Here is a 21,474-nt window from a genome sequence, read left to right as displayed (position 1 = left end):
TATTTATTGAGTACCTTCTCTGTGCTTGCCACTATTCCAGGTGACTCTGTGAATGCCATTATATAAATCTTTTTGGAAGTTGTAATTGCACTGAGTTGTCCTAGGGCGCAGGATGGCTAAGTTTGGAGTCTGGAAAGTAAGCCAGCTTGCCTGATTCTAAACCTTGTATTCTACTGTAGTACATTATATTGGCTAGCCTTGTGAAATCCTTTTTCCCGTTACCCATTTATTTTCACATTCTATATAAATTTTAGTAAACTAAATTCTGAGCAGCATCTCAAAAAAATTTAGAAAAGTTCCTCTCGTCCTCCAAGAATGAGTTATATGAGGATACTCCTTGCCCTTCTTCCCACACAGAGGTTTACCAGGGTAAGAATGGTTTGTTGTTTTTTTCCTTGAGCCTTATACAGAAGTCCAGAATTCTAAGGTAAATATCTGAATGGAGCAAATGAGCATGATCTGATGGTTCAGGGACTCTTCTTTTCCTTTTTTTTTCTCTTTTCTTTTCTTCTTTTCTTTTCTTGGCATAAACAATTGCAGAGATTCAGGCTGTGTTTAAAGACATGAGAAAAAATAAAGGAAAAAAGTCTGTGAAGAGCCTTCAGAGCTACAGCAGCAACTGTGTTAATGCTTTCTTGATAAAGACTTTAAAAAGGGCATGTTTTAATTGTATCCCTGTACTTCTTTTGACACTTTCGTATTAAGCAGCAGAGGTGTTTTTAAATTGTGTTTGGAAAGACAAAGAGGTAAGGAAGGGCGAACAGTCTTGATCCAGAGCTTCGGAGAGGAGGTTCAAAAGGAAACTCGGCGGGGAATTGGGAGTAGGGGTGGGGGTGGGGAGGAGAATAGTGTTTCTGCTTCTGTCCCAGCAAAAACGGAATAAGGTAAGGCCTCGCCTTCTGCTGTCGGGTTTCTCTCACATTCCACTCCCCGCCCCTTCGGTCCTGCGTGCAAACGCCAGATAGCCCTGAGGGCCCATAGGAAGCGACCATCAGAGATTGAGGAAAGTCTGCGAGCTTGAACGTTGGCGTCCGGCGTGGAAGTGTCCTAGGAGACCGCCAGAAGTGCCCCAGCCGGAGTCGGGGACAGTTCCCTTCTGTCCGAGAGGGGGAGCCCCGCTTCCCAGCCCGGAGCGACCCGGAGTCCCGAGCCTCCAGCCCCAGCCGCAGGCAGCTCCAGTTTTGGCTTCAGGAGATTAAGAAGAGGACGGAGAGGGTAGAGAACGCAAAGAGGGAGGGGACCCGAGCAGGAGGGTCCTAAGTCCAGCACTGCATTTGCGTAAGGAAACTTTCCCTCTCGGCCACGGAAACGTCAGAGCCCTGTGCTGGAGCGGAGATCGCCCGGCTCGGAGGAGGCAGCAGCTATCCACGCCCCTGCCCCAGCTGACCCGATCGCATCAGTTACTAAGGTACGGAGAGACCGGGATTTATCTTGGGTCTTCTCTGGCTGCCAGCTCAGCCTCCAGCCAGGCAGAGTGCAATCTCTTTGAAACTGACATCCCGAGAGGTGGCGAGTGGTGGTCTGCTGCCGCTGCGGGTGCGGGGGAGGGAAGGCGCGGAGCTGCGCGCCGCCGCTGCCGCCTCGGGGCAGGTTACAAAAATAAGGACAGTGTAAGGCTTTGGGTGTCGTTCAGCGGGAAAGGAGGTTAAGACCTGTTGACGACTGCTATGGCAGTGCTTCAGGGAGGACGGCAGAGCCTCACCAGATCAGAGGGACACAGCAGTCTCCCGACTCCTGGAGCCTGCTCTAGCCCTTTGTGATAACTTTGGTTGAGCTGGCAGGGCCGGCGGGCAAGAGCTGGAGTGGGGCGGCAGGCGCCCGTGGATCAGTATCGCTGAGTGTGCGTGGACCGGACGGGACAGAGCAGGCGAGTCATCGCCTGGTCACAGCGAAGCGACCCAGGAGCTAAACTTCTTCCACTGTAAGCTCCCTTTTGTTGGTCCCAGGAGCGTGGGCTTGGGGGCTGGGAGGCACGGAGCTCCGAGGCGCGCCCGAGGATTCTTTAAAGCCCGGGATGGGTGGGCCCAAACTCAGGGGCGGCGCCCGCATTGTACCCTTTGGATGGGTGGGTCAAGTAGCTGCTTTTGGCTAGCGTTACGTTAGAGGGGCGCGCCGCGCTGCAGGGTGATGAGACCCTGGGTTGTCGGTCCCGAAGCCCAGTTAGTTTGTCCAGGTCCTCTCCCCAGGGGCTGACTCACTACACAGATCAGAAACCAGCGCGATAGATCCTTCCCCGTGGCTCCTGTGGCGTCCGCGCTGACTTCCCTGAGTGCAGGAGGGAACTCCAGGCTGGCTGGTTTTCTTGGAATGTGTTTACGATGTTGAATGGGACTTGGAACAGGAAGCTGGACGCTGCCGCTGTAACTAGCGTACCAGCGTAGAGTAAGGAAAGATGTAGCTGGTGTTGGGCTTGGCGAGTCCACCTAGTACTTTGGACAAACCCCGAGTATATGCAGGCTGGCGGTCAAGGTACCCCTTCCTGGGTCCTGCAGTTTTTCATAACTGAGCTCGCCTTACTTTCACTTGAACCAGACATTTACATGAAGTGTTTCTCTCTGCAAGCTTGACAAAGTATAATGCAGTCAGTTAGGAAGGATTTAAGAAATTTATTTGGGTACCTGCTTTTTAAAAAAATCTTGCATTAACACGAGAATAAACGTTTCTTGGAAAGTGTTCTGGTTATGACACTACTTGTTAATTTCTAGGATTAGTAGGCAAACCGGCTAAACTGATGATTTTGTGTCTGTGATGCCAAATGGGTGATTAGGTGCTAAAGGAATGGTAATCAGTGAGTATTGGGAGGTCGGAAACTCTGAGAGGAGTTGGAAATTTTTCAGGGTTGCAAATCGCCCCGTTTCTCTGCCAGTCTTCCTCTCCATCCCCCAGGAAAACAAGTAGCCTTGCTAGAAAACCTAACAATTGGGAGAGTGCAGTCCCTGGCGACTATAAGCCTTGCTGGAAACAGCCCACAAAGCTAAGGTACTGCCCCATTGCATAATTAAAAGGTCTCCTTGAGCTGTCCAGGAGTGTTTTCCAAGTTTTTACTACTGACAAGGAAAGAAGAGAGGAACCTGGCCGGCAGCCAAACTAGACTGAGCTCAGTAGCCAGGCATGAAAGAGACAGGGGAAGTTGCAGGGGACAATTGGAAAGGAGCTCTTGGTTGTACTTGGTTTTAAACAAGGGGTGTCTTTTGATATGAGAATGGTTTTGGTGACTAAGATCAGACTTAGTGGCAAAAAGGTAAACTAAACATAAAGTGCAGTTGGATATGACACAGTAGAGTGAAAGAGGTGCTCTACTAAAGTATGATCATTCCTTACCAGTTTTGCAGTGGAATAGCTGAGGGCCTGATGCTGCTTGTGCTGATCTACTTTGCAGATGCTCACACTTTGTTGCTATTTGTCTCCTTAGCTTGGACTAGGCTTGCTGAAACTTCAGTCCCTTGACCTTGACCTTCTTTGTTTTCATAGCCAGTAAGAATGGAAGACTTGGGCTTTGAGCAGATGATTTTCCACCTAAATTGAGTAATTCAATTAGGTATTCTTAAATGGCACAGATTTGGGTCATGGAATTAAAGTGAAAAACGTGTCCAGCATGCCTTTCTTGTGTTTGTCAAAAGTGATCCTTTTAAATAGTTCTTACTCTTTCACCTGAAAGAGTAGAATGTGTGTGATCTTAGCATTTCACACAATTGCCTGATAATAAGGACTCTGCTGCTTTTGAGTTTCTGAGCAGCCAGGCACTCGGAGCCTTCTCTACAATTCAGAGCCTTTTTTTCTGTATTAAAATTGTTTTGTCTATTTTGTTCCTGGGACATAAGTCCACTATTGTATGTTTAGGGGAGGTTAATGGTTAAAAAACACTAATGGGGCTTGTATTTCTACTGGATTGATGAGTTTGAGATTGTGAATATCAGGCTGCTCTCTGAGATTGACTTGATGAATCACCCTTGGCAAAGTGTTTCCTTGACTATGATTTCAGTTTTTCCACTTGTAAAGAAACTTTCCTTTACACAATTACAAGCTAAGTGTGAGTATTAAGGAGAAGAAATTGTATCAATAGGTTTTTAGACACAAAGGTCATAGGGTCATAGGGTCATCTGACTCACTTGATTCACTTGAGATCATAGGGCTAAAATGGTAATATTTATATCCAGAACACATATAATGTGAGAATATCTTGTTTAATTTATAAAAACTATTGCTCTTGCCTTTTAATCATAGCCAAAGCCTCAATTAAACTTAAATTTAGCCATAAATTTTATTTTTGAAGGCAAGGGTGATATTGTGTTATGGGTAAAGCTGAGTCATTCTCTCAGAGACCAACAATCAGCAAATTTATTTATTTTCATTCTAGTATATATTTATACTCAGGACCAGTTGTTTTTTGAGTTCAGCTCCAGTTTGTCTTTTTGAGAAGTTACCAGATATATTTGGAGAATTGGGCTCCCTTCTTGGAAATAACACTTGAGAGACAAAAATACATTTATGATGTACAAACTTTTTTTTCCCCAATGGCCACAATAACTTCCTTAAAAGTTTAGAGGGTAGGTTTAGGGGCCATTTATTCATCGATTCAACCATTGTTAATAGCGTACTTTTTATGTTGCAGAAGCCATCAGCCTTGAATTTGAATCCCAGCACTGTACTTGTGAGCACTGTGGTTTTGTGCCTGTTAATTTTACTTCTTAAACCTTTTATCAACATATAATTTATTGTCTATATTGCTACCTATAGCACAAGAACTTGTTAATTGCCAGTCCATGCAAGAAAATAGGGAAATACTTAATTTTCAGTTTGACATGTCAATAAAATAAAATGCCTATATTTATAGCTTAATGTACTCTGCTATACTCGTGGATGTTTAATTTAACTCCTTCTCAGGTGTATAAGTTAGCATATTAGAGGAAAAACAAAACCAGAACAAGCATAGTAGTCTCTCCTTGTCTATGGGAGAATATGTTCCAAAACCCCCATTATATGCCCAAAACACGGATACTACCAAACCCTATATATACTAGTTTTTTCCTATACACACATACGTATGATAAAGTTACTATATAAATTAGGCATAGTAAGAGATTAACAATAACTAATAATAAGGTAGAGCAATTACAATATACTACAATAAAAGTTATGTGAATATGGTCTCTCTCAAAATATCTGGAATTTTACATTTAATCTTTTCTGACTGTGGTTGAGTGAGGATAACCGAAGTTGAGGAAAGGGAAACTGCAGAGAAGGGGGGACCACACTGTACGGGGACACTGTTTAAAGAGTTAAATATTTTGGTAAAATACTTAATCATAACTTTTTAGACTTTATCATTTATAGTAAATTGATAAAAAGTAAGAGTATATGGGAAATAGTAGTTGGATTTATGGTCATATTAACAAAATTGGTACTTTATTTGAATAATCAAAAAAGAAGTTGCCCTGGCTGGTGTGGCTCAGTGGATTGAGCATTGGACTGGGAACCAAAGGGTTGCTGGTTGGATTCCTCATCAGAGCACATGCTTGGGTTGCAGGCCAGGTCCCCAGTAAGGGGCACTCCAGAGACAACCACACACTGATGTTTCTCTTCCTCTCTTTCTTCCTCCCTTCTCTTTAAAAACGAATGAATAAAATCTAAAAAAAATAAAATTAAATTGAAAAAAAAAGAAGTGAATGTTCTAGCATGTATTAGGATAATCTCAATGAAGCTATCCAATTTTTCTTTTAATTTTAAATTAAAAAATTTTTAAATTTTAATCTCCATTGCTGAGTAATAGATAACTTGTATTTAAATTTCCCTTAGAAGTTTTTCTGACTTACTCTGGAAAACTGCAATTTGTTTTCTAAAACCTCTAAAGAAAAAAAATTATTTTACTTGAATATAATAATAAATTCAAAAGTAGTAACAGGACCCAACTGCATGGCTGCCATGAGTCCTGGTTCCTAAATGTGTTAGAGGCTGGTGGACCTAATAGTGTTTGCCTTATGTATTTAGAGATCAGGAAACTTAAACTTGTTCCTATAGAAGACTGAATATTTTCAAATTGGAAGAGAGAAAATGTTGCTTTCAAACAGTGAAGGTACAAAATTGAAGTTAGACCTCTATTTTGATAGATTATGGCTAAAAGTCATTGTTCCAGAGTTAGGCTTAGAAAGCAGTGTTTATACTTTTTAAGGCTCTGTAATTTGCTAATTTTATGTTTATTTTATGCTAAGAAAACGTGTTTAGCCACCCTAATGATGATAACAATGCATGATTATTTTTTACTGGAAGACAGCCAATTGACTCAAACATTGTGCAGGAGGAAAAGTGCTAATTTTCTGTTTTCATTGAAATAGTATAGTTATGGTAAATTTGGAATTAGTCTCATCCTCAATATTGTGTACTTAAGGATGGTTTTGGAAAAGCTGCTCCAATTTGCTCACATAATATGAATAACTGAGCTAACTTAATGCAATAACTGTGATTGCTACCATATGTTGTGCTACATTGCAAAGACTATGCCTTTTTAAAAGAGTTTTGAATAACACTGCATACTTTCTAAGGTTCATGTAATACGACATATCTAGATAGCAGTAACTGCTTTTCCTTCATATTTTGTTTTGATATTCACATGATATAGATATACCCACACATTGTCTTCATGACATAACTTCAGGATACAACTTAGAAACTTAGATGCCTTAGATGACTTCCCCCTTTAATGTTTCTATTTTCATGATAGGTTTATTTTTCATAGGGAAAAATAACTTCAATTAATTGATATTTCTGAACCCATTTTTAACTATTAATTTAAAGGATTTTGCAGATTACTGTTGTTAAAGATCCTTAGCATTTTTTTCCAAATGATAGAGGAGTTTTTAGGCTATTTATACTTGCACAGGTTGAGAAAAGTAGTGGGAAAGATCTGTTACCCACATTCTCTGTTAGTGGCTCTGATGATATAATCATGGAGGTGTGGAACAAATTTTCCTCTACTCTGAAGGTTCTTCTGGCTGGCCTAATAATCAAATAGACATGAGATAAATTGGCAAGAGCAAATAACCAAATTTAATGCATTCTTATGTATGGGAATTCTAAATACTTAAGACTCAGTGACCTCAGAGGCTCAGAAGCTCAGAAACAGAAAGGGAGCATGAGTGTGTAAGACATTCTGAGCTAAGGGATGAGGTAAGATGGTTTCAGAAATTCAAAGGATCCTTACAGGATGATAAGAAAGGCAGATGTTTAGTAAACAGAAGTTTTTCCTGCCCTACAGATAGGTCAAGAGTTATCTCTGATGATACCATCTCTTATAGCCAAGGCTCCTGATTCGAGCTCTTCTGGGTAGTTACAAGAGAAGGGTAGAAGTTTCTCTGGAGCTTGAGGCTGAAATTCCCCTTAGCTCAAAACAATCTGCATAACACAGAAGCATACCTCGAGGTGACTAGCTCTGAATTCCTATAGAGGCCTTTGCTGTTTTTCTTAAGTAGAACACAGGCAAATGTAAATACTACTGCTAAGTTTATAAGATACTATAAAGTAATAATTGTGTGGAAATGTAGTGTTTTTCTGGTATTGCATAGCTTTTTTCTTGCAGTTATAAGATGTTATTGTTGATATTTTTCCTGAAACTCCAACCACAAGTCCTTCAAAACTTTCAGAGAATTTAAACTTTGCCAGAGCTACCAAAAAAGAACAGGTTGAATGACTGGGGCTCAGTCCTTAGTCCATTCTCTTGAAGAAATGATGATAGTCATTTAAATAACTGAAACATAGTCATTTGCTAGAAGAAAATATACAGCATAAATAACCTATAAACTGAATCATTAAAGATTTGGCAGTAAAACATCTTCAAAGTTATATAATATTGAGTCAAATTATAACTAAGGTGTCATTCTCAGTTTGTATTTAAATGAGGTAATATGATTTTAGATAGCATATTTTCGTTAAAAAAGCGAATAGAACCATCTGTACTGTGTGGTAGCAAATCTCCAAATTTGCAGTAATTAAAAGTTGCTCTATGAGAAAAAACATGATTTTAGCCTCTTGGTTTCTCTCATAGCTATTTACACCAATAAGGTCAAAATTTAAAGTAAAATTTTAACAGCAAGTAGGCTCATTTATGTAGATTTCCACTTGGGTAAGTTAAAACATACATTGGTAAGTACTGGTAAGAGTTTAACAAGACAAAGTACTTTGCAAATGTCTTTAAAGGTCATATGCATGCTATTTTCTGTAATCTGTTTAATTTTTGTCTGCTGTTGTGGAACTCCATTGTGCATACAGAATTTTAACTGATAGTGGAACTTTACTACTGCCTCCTTGAGGATTTGCACTATTACTAAATCATAAAAATTTCCAGCATAAATGCCGATCACTGCTGACTCTACATGTACATCCAGAGAAAGTTTGGCTTATTTAAAAAGACAATTGTATAACCGAATTAATTTCAATTGAGTATAGTTAGTAAGATGATGCTGCTTATGTGATGTAATGTAGCAAAATACAGTTTTAGAGAATTGTTAAGGAGAGAGATCATTGAGGGCAAAACAAACGTATTAATGATGGCACAAAAATGTAGAAAATCCAGGTGCTTGGTGACCTTGTTGGGTTCCTGAATCAACCTATCATATTTCTGAATTTACTGTTATGTGAGATAATGAATTTCTTTATTTTCCAGGCCAATTTGAACTAGAATTTTTAGTACTTTAATTAGAACAGTGATTGTGGTATCTTAATTTAACATAAAAATTAAAAAAAAATGATTTAGATTATTAAAAAGCTTTATAGACTACTTGGGTTTTGTACTTTGGATATGATTAGTGCTAAAGAAATATTTTATTACTCAAATCACCAAGCTTTATTGTTCTTAATACAATATATAGTTAATCATCTTAACTAAATTCAACGGTGAATAAATGCTATGTATATCTTAGAAATACACTATTCAATAAAAATAAAATAGTTTGAAAAATCTTATCAATTATTTGGTTTTGTGGTATCTTTAGTGTATTGGAACATTAAACAGACATTAAGAAACATTAAAGGAATCTCAACGGTCTGAATAATTTAAAGCTTTGGAGTCTGATAAAACTAACTTAAAACTAACTTATCACTATGTAAATATAACAGATAAAGCTGATAAAGGTTCAGTTAAACTATGAAGTGTAGGTCCATTCACAGCAGTATAAAAACTGTGGATATATAATAAACTTTTAAGTAAGAACTAGTTTTATAAAACTCAAGTTCCCTGGAACTATTAGCAATTAATTATTTTCTGCCAAGATGTTCTTAAGTTCCAGTTTTTGATGGTTTACCATTATGTGTATTGTTTTTTGTAATGTGCTGTATCAAAGTGTGGAGGTAGAACTGAGTCTTTGTCCTCTTGCTCTAAAGGGGGTAGGAATTACTGGAAGCTGAGGCTTGACAAAAGTAAGCGTGAAATATTTTAGAGTATTAGTAGTATCCTTGTAGGGGTGACACTAGTTACACAGTTGATTAAGCAGGAGGTAGGGACAAACAATAACCTAACAGACTTAGTGAATAGTCCAGTGTCACAATGAGCAAGTGTGCTGGGAATGAGGGGCTGTGAGAAATAACAAACTAAAGATTGCATAGGCTGTGCATGTGAAGAGCAGCTGGTGAAACTGGAGGTAGAATGTTGCAGGTGTTTAAAGCCAGCAGTGAGGCAGAGTGGTAACTGGGTCATTGATCAAGAAAGAGCATAAGCTACTGTGTTAGGACTGGTACTAATGTGGATGTGAAAGCATGGCTGTTGGGTTGGGTAGCGACAGAGGCAGCCAGTAACTTGAATACCAAAGGAAAGTGAAAGACCTCAGAAAAGTAGTTACTAATGGAGATATCCAGAGTAACAAGACCTTCCACATTACTGGGATTGTGTAAAAATGCAGTAAACATGCTTGGGATGCTTCTTCTATGAGATCATGACCTTCATTTAAAGCTAGGCGAGAGACAGGGAGAGTACAAAGTGGTGCAATTTTCAGAGGATTATTGTTCTTTTAGAAGCTGTAGTTAAGGGATTGTCCTGGGGCATCCCTTTCCCTCCACACAATAGAAGTGCCCTCTGGTGACCTTTTCCTTGTTTAAAGGAAGCCACGTTCTCGGGGGTGATTGAATGTGAATAAATGCCTTTCGGTATGGAACCGATTATAAAGAGACTCTTGCTTTATCTATTTTGGAAATTTTAATAGAAAATATAACTTGGCACACAGCAGATATAAAATGAGGAAGAAGATAAGTATCCAGATGATCTAAATTCCAACTTTCACTGTGTGCTAAAATAACCAGATAAAGTGAAAATCATCCCCACCTCAAATTGTTTCTCTCTATTAGGATCTTCTTGGCACCCATACACTCCCACTCCTTAACTTAATTTCTTAAACCTGTGAGTCCACATGAAAAATGGTATTTTGAACAAGAGAGAAATGTAACAAGAATATGATGGTGTTTAGGATTTGTGGCCTCAAAATATTAAGGGCACTTATTAAACTTATTAAATATTTCAACCTGGAGGAATTTGGGAGATGGCATAGGAAAGAATCTAAGCTTTCCCTAAAGCAGGTCATACAATTCTCATGTGAAAGGCGCCTTCCCTATCCCACAAGGAAAAGAGCATCCTTATCTCTGAAGAAAAGGGATGTTATGAATGACTCCAGATCTGTACTGGGTAGATTACTTAGCAACTCTAGAACTTTTTCTTGAATGTAAAATGAAGATAATGACATGTACCTTGTATGCATGTATAAAAGCAAGAATCTTCATCCTAGTAGATTTTCACGTCACTCACTCTTGTGTGTCCTTTGGCCCCACAATTGTTTTAGCGTCCACACTGTGTCTCCTGTTGAGCTTGTTGAGCAGGCAGCATCAGTTCTTGCTCTTATCAGATTGCCCTGAGGCTTTTGAGAATCAATAGTAAAGTTCCTGTTGTTCCATTATAATTTTTGAAATTGTTCCATTCCACAGTTTCAATCCAAGGGCATTTTTCTTTGCCAATCCTGTAGTTTTGGAGATGTAACAACAGGAATGGTCTTTATGTTAGGAAGAAATGAAGTCATCTTATCTTCAGATTCCAACCCACTGTAAGAAAGAATCTCTGATAAGGGATCAAGCCGGAATAGTCCTGTTCTGTTACATAGCTGGAGAAAATCTGAAAAGCTATAGGTTATGTCTACTATAGAAGAGTATACTAGCTTGTCTGTAGCCTGAGACATTGGAAAAGATTTTTAAGATTCATCCATGATAATAATTGAAACTTAAATGAAGCAATCACTCTCTTGGAATAACATTTGTAAAATAAGGGAAAGCCAATAATTTTTGTGGTAAGTGGATTAAAGCTACTGGGATTCCTACATTTAATCATGCAGACCTTCATTCACTCAAAATACCTCTCAGACTGTAGTCTCATGTTTCAGCTACCGTGCTGGATTCCTCTCAAGGATCCTAATGTCAGAGAAGCATGCACTCACAAGCTTCATCTGCCTTTTGCAAGTGTAGTTTCTTTGAAGTTCAAATTTATTTGAATCTGAGCTTCTATTCCATAATTTGGTTTTAAAGTAAAATTAATGTATTTTAATTACAATGAGGCAATATCGATCCTCCAGGATTATGGAATATTAATCCTGTGATTTCATTTACTCCTTGGTTGATGTTATATTTCCCTAAGTGTATATATATACACCTTTGTTAGAGTACTTTGGCCATGAGATTTGGTGAGTCCTTCGAATTTCCAAACAGAATAGGAGCAAGAGGAAGGAGAGAAGGAATATGATAAGCTTTGCATTTATGAAACCTCATGATTTTGGGCAAGATGGAATGAAGAGGTATGAGAATCATGGTACAGAACTAAGTCAGGACATGTTCAAATAGTTTAGATGAGCAACAATGAGAGCCTGAATGTGGGAGGTACAGCAAGGCTGGAGAAGAATGAATTGGAGTGATTTTGAACGTACCGAATTGTTGGCTGATTGGATGTGAGCATTTCAGAAAGAAGGAATAAAGAGGATCATGTACAGACTGGGATTGATTCTTTAGATAGTGGTAATATTGACCAAGATAAGGAAATATAGGATGAAGAGCATGATTGGAAGAAAAGGCTAAGAATCCCACTTTGGATTTTTGAGTTTGAGGTGTTTTGGGACAATTATAGGGGAGATGCTCCTAGAGTAAGTTGGATATGCCACTTGGAAATAGGGAGAAATCCTGTGAGGAACGCATAGATTTGAAAGGTATCCGTATGATTGGTTGTTTGTGCCTTGAGGTCTGACCCTTCAGATCCCTGATAGTTAAGGGGAATCAGAAAATGAAAAGCCATCAAAGAGACCGAGAACACAAATGTGAATGGGAAGTCTCTATTCTATAGGAAGGTCTCACTGGCCTGGAAGGTAGATAAATAGAGATCTAAGCTAGAATCACTTTACAGGGGACAGAAAAGAAAGGACTGAATTGTCAATAGTTTAAAAGAACTATTTTGTGTTGTGAAAGGTAAAGACCAAATTGCACCTTAATATGAGGTGCGTATTTTTAGAGTTGGCCAGTTTAGCTGGCCAGGGCTTCTTGTTCATTTTGCGGTTGTGGCTTTCTATGTTCACACCATTCCACTCCAGAAACAAAATAAGTATTTCACAGGTTTGGCAAAATGAACCTTAGTCTTTGGTCAAAAATAAAGTATATAGGCCTTCCTAACTCCCCAAAGAATATTTCTGCAATATGTTTCCACAAGGCCATTTTAAAGATAATATAATCAAAATGGTGTCATAGAGTGATCTGTTCCTGTTTGTGACTTCAAGTCGGACTTTGCTGATTTCCACACAAATTGAATTTGACCAATCGTTGCAGTAGGGGTACCTGGAAGTAAATATGAATAGATGTAACCAGTTTTGACAAAATGGATTTTCCTAGATTATTGAGCACTATTTACTATTAAATGGTATTACTATTAATTAGAAAAAACATTTCAAGATTTTTGATAAACATTATAAATCTGCTCTCTATGTTGACTATATTTATATTATTAAACATTTTTATTTTCTTAAATCAAATTTGAATTTTGTACAATCATTCAGCTGGAAAAATAAAGAATTTAGAGAAATAGAACATTGAAGTAGACTGCAAACCTTATTTTTATTCAGGTCTTTTTAGGCAGCTCCTTCAATATAATTAAAACACCTGGATTTATTACTCTCATTATGTGATGAGTTTTTAAAAATCAGGACTTTAGAAGATACCTAAGTCTTTTAATTTCTTTTTTTTAAATTTTCATAAAAAGGAACATAAAAATAAAAATGCATATAAAAGAACTTTTATAGATTAACTTTAAGACACTATTATTGGAGGTAGTACTGAAAGAGATTCTTTTAGCACTTTCTGTAGATGTATTTTTAGTGCATTTTAGGTTGTGGACTTACATTTTTTTGTCTGATTCTTAGATAACTTTGTCCCGTGACTTAGTCTCTCTGAATGGAGGGGGATGGATGAGGATAACAAAGAATAGTGTATCTGAGTGTGATGCTAATGTCAAGCTTGTAGTTTTTGCTCACTGCAGTGGCAGTCCCACAAGAGCAGGGACTGCTGTGCTAAATTTACTTATCCCTAGGGACCCAGAAACTTCAGAAGCCTGGCCCAGTAAGCATTCAAATATTTGATGAGTGAATGGAGAGAAAAGGAATTCAAGATCTTAAGAGAAAGTGTGCCATATCCAGCACACATATACTAAAAGAATGCCTTTGGGAAGAACAGTTAGAAAGATGCAAATCTGGGAGAGTAAATAGGGTCAAGGACACACCTATGTAACATTGGCCCTTACCCAGTTTGTTATCTGAGGGCTAATACTTGGAAAGTCAGTTTCTATCTTGGAGACAGTAGCAGAAACAATCCACACTCTGCACCGTGAGCGAGACAGCTCCATCCTTAGCCATCTCTGCTACATCATCTCACTCCATGTGAAGGGGCGACAGGATTTTTCGTGGTCTACTTCTTCTATGGCTATTTAAGATTATAGGTGTGATTATACCTATCTGAGCAGTTCAGTCCCAAAATCACGTTCCTTCTCCTCATATTGAATTGGAATATTCTGAGATGGAAATAGAAATTGCATTCTTACAAAATATACTGGGAGCAAAATGTAGTTGATACTACCTAATCAACTGGTATTTCAGTTGTTGATTTGAGAAGGAAATTCTAAGAAACGGTGATAACTAAAGAGAAATATTTAGTGTAATTTAATCATAAGTTGGTGTGCATATGTCTGCCTGTTGGAATAATTACATAGATTTATTTTATATCCTTTACATTTTTTCAAGTTTCCTTCTCCAACTTGTCAAACTGTTTTTTGAAAAATGTCACTTACTAATGAAATATGAGAAATAGAAGTAAACATCTTTTATTAGTTGATGCAATATTAATGTATAACTTTCCTTGAAAGTTAAAGACACTGATTTTATTTATAATATATAATAACATACCAGTTTATGTTAGATTACCCAGTATACATTTTATAAAGATATGTTTACAATATAATTTTAAATATGCTATTAAATATATTAGATTTGTGTTATATATAGTGTTTATATATAACATAGATAATATTAGATGGAACAAGAAATGTATTTTCTGAGAATGAAATTATAGCTCCATAAAGAAATTGATTTTATGATGGCAGCCTTTTCATTTCTAATTTTTCATTGTTCATTTTTTTACACCTTGGCAAGATAATCTTTAGCATCGGCCAAAATTTCACCTGGCTATTTATTTTAAATTACCCTAATTGGTGAGTGAAAAACTGGAAGATACTTGCCTAGTTTTAGTCAGATGAGATAACTGATTTTCTTCTCATTCATTTTTTTGTCCCATAAAATAAGTTAATAATGAGAAAAATCAATCATAAAAGAGCAAAATGCAGTTATTCCTGCTCAGAATTAAATATAGCAGACTGAGAAAATTCAAAGTATTTCTTTTAAGTATTTATTGACAGTTGCTATGTGTGCTATTTTAATGAATCAGAGTAACCCTCATAAAAGCTGTAAAACATTTATGGAATCCATTTCAGAGGTGCTATAAATTTTTTTATAACTATTAGGAGAATTTCTAAGTTCCTAAAAATGTCCAAAATGATCTAATGAGCAATTTTCAACCCTTTTCATCTTATTACACACATATACTAATTACTAAAATTTTGTGGCGCACACACAAAATATATTTTTTGCTTATCTGACAAAAAATAGGTGTGATTTTGATTCATTCATACTGGACGCTTATTGTCTTATTGGCTGTTGTCACTTTTTTATTTGATGATCTCAGGAAAATAGGTCAGTGCCCCTGACTAATAGGTATTGCACGTTTTTAAAATTCCTGCGGCACAGGGGTGTACTGGGACACGCCGGTTGAAAATCACTGGTTAGATGGTATCAGCCAGTTGATTTTCAGATGGTTAACAAAGTACCAGTGTCAGCAAAATTCCCAGTGGTACCCAGTGGTGTGCTGATGACATGCAATTGTTCTTTCAATAAACCCCATGTGTAGAAATTTAGCTCAGTACATCATTTAATTTGACTGATATTTGTTTTCTAAAACAAAATTTAAGCCTATGAAATAAACTCTGTAGGAGTTCTTTAGCAAATTCCTTTTTGGGATTGTGATTAAAGCTGTTACTGCAAATTTTGAGCAATTTGTAGCTCATATAAAGCAAGGTATTTGTATTAAATGTTTATACACTGTAGCAGAATTTTTGCCTTTTGCTTTTGGGAAAACTCATTCTTTAAAAAACAAGTTATTACACATGAATGCATTCCTGTTTTATAAAAGATTCAAATACTCTCAAGGCCTAGAGAGCAAAATATGAATATTTGCCTTCATGGCCCTCATACTCATACCCCTCAGAGGTAAAACTGCTCATAGTTTAATATTCATCATTCCAGCACAAATTCGGTCCATTGACAAACATATACACCTTGATGTTACAAAAGAAAAATAGATCATAATGTATTTTTTAACTTGAGTTGTAAGACATAAACATTTTTAAACTAAGTTTGATTTGTATAACTCAAGGTCACTATTATTTGAACAATTTACGCAAGCAGTTAACACTGCTGCCCAATGTGCGTCTCTCTCAGTTATTACAGCTTTTTATTTTTTTTTGGCACAGCATCAATGAGAAAATGGGAAACGTGTTCACGAGAGAGCAAAATAATTATGTAAAAGTCAGTGCATTCATCAACAAGCTAGAAATGTAGCTTGAAAAAATAGCTATCATTTTTCTTTTATACAGGTTGTCAAGTTTGCCCACATTCTTTCTGTATGTTTGTAATCATTACCAGTTTGGCCCTGTATTGCATTTCTTATGTTAACCATACAGTAAATGTGTTACAATATTTTAGATTTTTCTTTAATTTACTTTGATTTCTTTTTATCTCTTCCTTCCTTTCATTTGACCTTCTGTGCTTTTCCTATCTTCTCCTGTTTTTGACCTTAACATTTTAGAGCATGTTTGATAATGATGAATTTAGCATAGGATTTCTCAACTTTGGCAATATTGACTTGTCAGACCAGTAATTCTTAGTTGTTTAATAGGGGAAGGCACTGTTCGGTGCATTGTAAGATGTTTAGCAGCGTCCTTAGCTTCCACCTACTAGATACCAGCACTGTGGCCCCAGTTGTGATAACCAAAAATATCTTCACTTGTTGCTAAGTGTGGTGGGGGGGTGGTTTGCAAAGCACCCTTGTAGATGCAGATATCTTCTAGGAAGGCAGAACCATCCCCAGTTAATGACAAATGTGCCCCGGGGTGCAAAGTAACCACATTGAGAAACATGGTTTAGCATTCTAAACTTGTAGTGTTTTTCTGGCATATATCTTGTAGGGATAGGTAGCTACTCCTAAAACAGTTTGTAACATGTTTTGATGTATCATTAAAATTGTGATAAATACAACACTGTTAAACCTTCACTCCATATATGTGTAACTGACTTGAATTCACTTAGCAGTAGATATGTGTTTGCTGCATAGTTGCTCATGGATAGATAACAAAACTAGGAAAATACATGGTGTGGCAAAAGTAAGTTTACAGTTATAAACATGCAAAACAAAATTTATACTTGTATTATTTATTAATTATTGCATTATTTCTGTATGAATAACTGTAAACCTACTTTTGTCCCACCCTGTATATGTGGAAGGAAAGTCCTTTGCAACTTGAAAGAAATGTCCTCACTGATCTGTACGTATATCAGTAACCTGAAATCAGACCTTCTTTCTCATATCTTGACAAGATCACCCAACACTTTAAAACTCTTAGAACTTTTTAAAAATATATGCATTGGGCTACTGCAGTGTAACATCAAACATGTTTTTTTGGGAAGGTGTTAAATAAAAAAAACAACAACCAACCTTTCAGAATTGATGCTGCAACATAAAGTCTAAATATGTATAGCTTTCTTCATACATAACACCTCCAAATTTTCTCCAAATATAAATGTGAGTATATTCAATTTAATGGAAATAAACTAAATTTTAATATTTCATCAAAAATTTGCAAAACTCTGTGAAAGTGTTTTAATAATAAAAGCCCTACTCTATGAGCTATCTAGGAAATGTTTTCAGACACAATCATCTTTGAAATTTAACATTTTGGTCCTTCCCCCAAAGGGCCCAAAACAAAAAAAAACTGGTCTTCACGATGAAATTTACACTACTTCAAACAGTGTTTCCTATATTTTTGGACTTAATGTTCTTATTTCTGCCCTTGTTATATAGTCTTCTTTAATTAATTTCCTGTTTTAAAAGAAATTTGTACTATAAACTATTTAAAAAGAATTACTTATTGCAAGCATTTCCCCATATGTATTTAAATCACTTTCTTTACAGAAACAATGCAACTTTTTTTGAAGTTTAAAATTGAGTGTAAAATCCAAGCCTTGTATTAATTTTAGTAAATTAACATACTGTATTTCCTGACTCTGCTTTTATAATTTCTGTTTTTAACTACATAATCCAATGAAAAGGATTTGAAAATGGCAAGATGAAGTATTTTCTTCATTTTTCAAACTAATACAAAACACATTGTAGATATCATATTATATTTAACATTAATACAAATTCTAACAAGTAATAGACTTGATTGTTTACATTGATAAACTTGATCAAGTAAGGATTATGTAAAAGTAATATTTTGATAAAGAATATAGATGCCACTAAGTTTTGTGCATATTAAAATCTATACACAGCGTCAGGCTAAAACTATTTTTCATTGTTAAGTGTTTATTGCTTCACTGGCAATATCTGAGTATTGCTTGCATAGCTTTTAATACATTTGATCAAACAAATCTTAAATATATTTAAAAAGGAAATATGTCATGGTCAATATTATTTTCAAAACACATTAAAATAGTGAAATAAAAAGGGTTACAGAAAAGTTTACTCAGGAATTATCTGACAAATTATGCAAAACACTGATTTGACAGAAATAATTTGTGCATTATAAAACTTATTCTTTGATTGCAGCTGCTTCAGGTTTTAGAAATAGGAATTTTCTAGAACATGACCAAAAGTTCTTCTACTTCTTCATTTTGAAGTTTTATACACAGTGCTCTTAGTAAAATACTAGCCATTGTAGGATATAATTGAGTTTAATGCATTTATGTCTTAGCACTCTTTTTTTGGGAGGAGGAGAGCAGGCTGGTATTGGCTCTTTAGCTGGGGCTGTGAAGGAATGAACAATATGGCCTCTTTATTTTGTTCTGTTCTCATGACATAAACTTCAGTATACCTCAGAGTAAAGGAGAGAGTTGAAACGGATTACAGATTGTTTTATTCTATATTTCCATAGGCCAACATTAAAAACACTTTATAACACGAGGTTGGGTATAATATTCATAGTGGTTTATTATACTTCAAATTTGTAGCTACTCATTTACTAGAGTTTCTTTAGCAATTCCCATTTTCTCACAACACTGCGATTCTTTCCTACCTTTGTTATTTCAGCTATTTCATGGAGGTTAACTTTGGAAATGTGTGTTGACCAAAGTGTCTTATGCCACTCTCATGTAGCTCTTTGTAGTAAAGGTCACACTTATTTGAAATGCAGGTTTTAGGACTGAGCAGTACATTGGGGTGGGGCAACTTCCATTTCCATTACTTCTCTGACATTTATTTTGGCCTCTACTACCTGTGGCCTTGTTGCTTGAATTCTTAACTTTTCTCTCAGCCTTTGGCATTTTCTCACTCTAGGTCACTGCCGCTCTGATCTTGTTTCACACTGGTCTAACACCTTCGGGATCTCACTTTTTGCACACCTCATCGCTCTGCTTTCTATTCCTACTACCGTTTTCCGCAGTCCTCATATGTTCCCATTACCTGTCTCCTCTACAGAAACCGGACAACTATTAAATCCTTAGGAGATTTCACCTTTGCTTTTGCTGTCTTCTCCCCATTGTCTGTTAATATTACACTTCTTTCAAGGTTCAGCTCACATTTTTACCTCTTATCTTAGGCTTCTTGCGTTCTCTCGTAACCCTCTACAAGTGGGATGTACTGTCTCTCTTCTCCCTGAAATGCCATTGTACCTTTTGTTTATTCACTTATTTTTTTTCGGGCTAAATGCACTTTCACTGTGGTGGAAAGGCATGGTCTCAGAGTCAGGCCTATCTGGTTTGTGGTCTGTTCTGTGTGTTGCTGTCCTATGTAGGGACCATGCTGTGGTGTATGTTCTTTTACTTTCTAGGGACTCCATTCCCCACACACAAAGACCCAGCTGGCAATAAATATGTGTTCGAAGGATGAATAACCACTTATTTATGAAAGAATGCTATTTTAATATGCATTCAAAAAATAATCTGAAGAATTTCAGTGCTTTTGCCACCCATAGAGAAATGACTTCTTTCTCCAGTAAAATACATGATTACAGAGCTTGTGGGTGGGAATTGAATGAAAATGCACCAGTGAGGAGATATCTGAAGATGATGTGTGTGTGTGTGTATGTGCATGCGTGTGCGTGCATGCACAAGTTGGGGAAAGAGAAGCTGTCTCTTACCATCATTGCTTCTATTGTTTCAAGTCTGTATGTATCCACTAAATGTACTCAGTGCCTTTAGAGCCACATGTGGTTACTTATGATTCCTAATGTCAGTTTCTAATTTTTAAGGGAAGTTATTATGTTGTTTAACCTGGAGATTATACGGCATTTCAATCTCTCATACTTCTATGATTTACCTTCTGTGCAACAAGTTACCAGATGGGAAAAACCTACTATGTTTTTGAATAAAATATCAAATAATTTCTTGATTTGATAATAATCTAATAATTGAGTTACACATTTAGGCTCCTGCATATAACTTGCTTGTATCTTTAATTAAATCTTATTGCAACATATGTCACATTACAAAATTTAGTACCAGGTATATCTGTCTTAAACTCACTCTAATGACGAAAATAAGAAAATAGAGATTTAATTACAAGACATTCTATCTCTAAAGAAGAGATTAGAATGGACCCTTATGCTGCCTGTAAGTCACAGAGGTGTCTGTGATTACTCTGAGCACTTCTTTGTCTTTACTCAGGACTAAATGAGTAGGTGACTGAATGTCAGCGTTATTAATCAGATTTGTTGAACAGTGTCTGATGTCCCTGCATCATTTTCCAGGGAACATTCTGAAACTAAACCTGTAACAGTAGTTGCTTAGTTGAAAGTGTAAAAATGCCTACAAATTTTTCTGTGTTCTTTCTTCAAAAAGAATGATATTCAAAAATCCCCTCCTTTTAAATGGGACATTAAGACTTTTTCTCCCTTCATAGATGCCTGTTTATTTTAAATAGAACATTGAAGACACTGAATATAACAACTCAAAAATCTAAGTATGCACCTCAGTTTAACCAATCCAAAAATTGATTTCCTTTAGAAACATTGTCTCCTTTCTAATCCATTGGAATCAATTGCAAGTGTGGCGGTGCTCAGTGAAGTCATTGCCTACTGAAACTTTTATTAATGTATGTAGCCAAAAATCAGTGCAATGGCATATGTTTTTATATCCTTGAAGTAGGTTGTCCTGAATTGTGCTGATATTCTCTTATTTAGGAGAATCTGGGGCATGCAGATTTGTCAGCAATATGAGGTCATGGCTGTAATTGTTGTGCTCCTTAGAGAATGCAGTAAAATTTCAGATTGTGTTTTAGACAGGAAGCTTTGAATACAATTGAGATAGTAAAAAGACAACAACATACTGAAATATGGCTACTGTTACTTTATGCCTTGTTCAATCTCATGTCTAGTCAAATAGAATTATTTTAAGTTTGATTTCTTTTATTGTTTCCATCAGAGATTCATATTTATACATAGGAGAATTGTGTAAGAAAAAAATCCCTTAGTGTTCTGTTCTCCAACAGTTTTCGTCATTGACTGTACCTTTTTAAATTCTTTGAATGCTCTTTTAGATAATGATAGTAATACTGTTAATCTTTCTTGAATTTTAAGAGGAAGAAATAAATAGCTTG

At 36.6% G+C, this 21,474-nt stretch overlaps 1 protein-coding gene across 5 annotated transcripts in view; it reads left to right on the top strand.

Moving 5' to 3' along the window:
- Positions 1-915: 915 nt before the first annotated feature.
- Positions 916-21,474, top strand: part of GULP1 (GULP PTB domain containing engulfment adaptor 1) — a 218,146-nt gene continuing 197,587 nt past the window's right edge. For 2 of the 5 annotated variants that reach the window (XM_036023197.1, XM_036023196.1), the window contains exon 1: positions 927-1,408. The gene's annotated coding sequence lies outside the window, so the exon portion shown is untranslated. Of the gene's footprint in view, positions 1,409-21,474 lie in introns of all 5 variants that reach the window. The other 3 variants (XM_036023195.1, XM_036023193.1, XM_028510461.2) reach the window with 3 other exon arrangements.

This window comes from Phyllostomus discolor, chromosome 4, assembly GCF_004126475.2.
Source record: "Phyllostomus discolor isolate MPI-MPIP mPhyDis1 chromosome 4, mPhyDis1.pri.v3, whole genome shotgun sequence".
Taxonomy (NCBI): domain Eukaryota; kingdom Metazoa; phylum Chordata; class Mammalia; order Chiroptera; family Phyllostomidae; genus Phyllostomus; species Phyllostomus discolor.
This window is presented reverse-complemented; position numbering and strand designations above follow the sequence as displayed.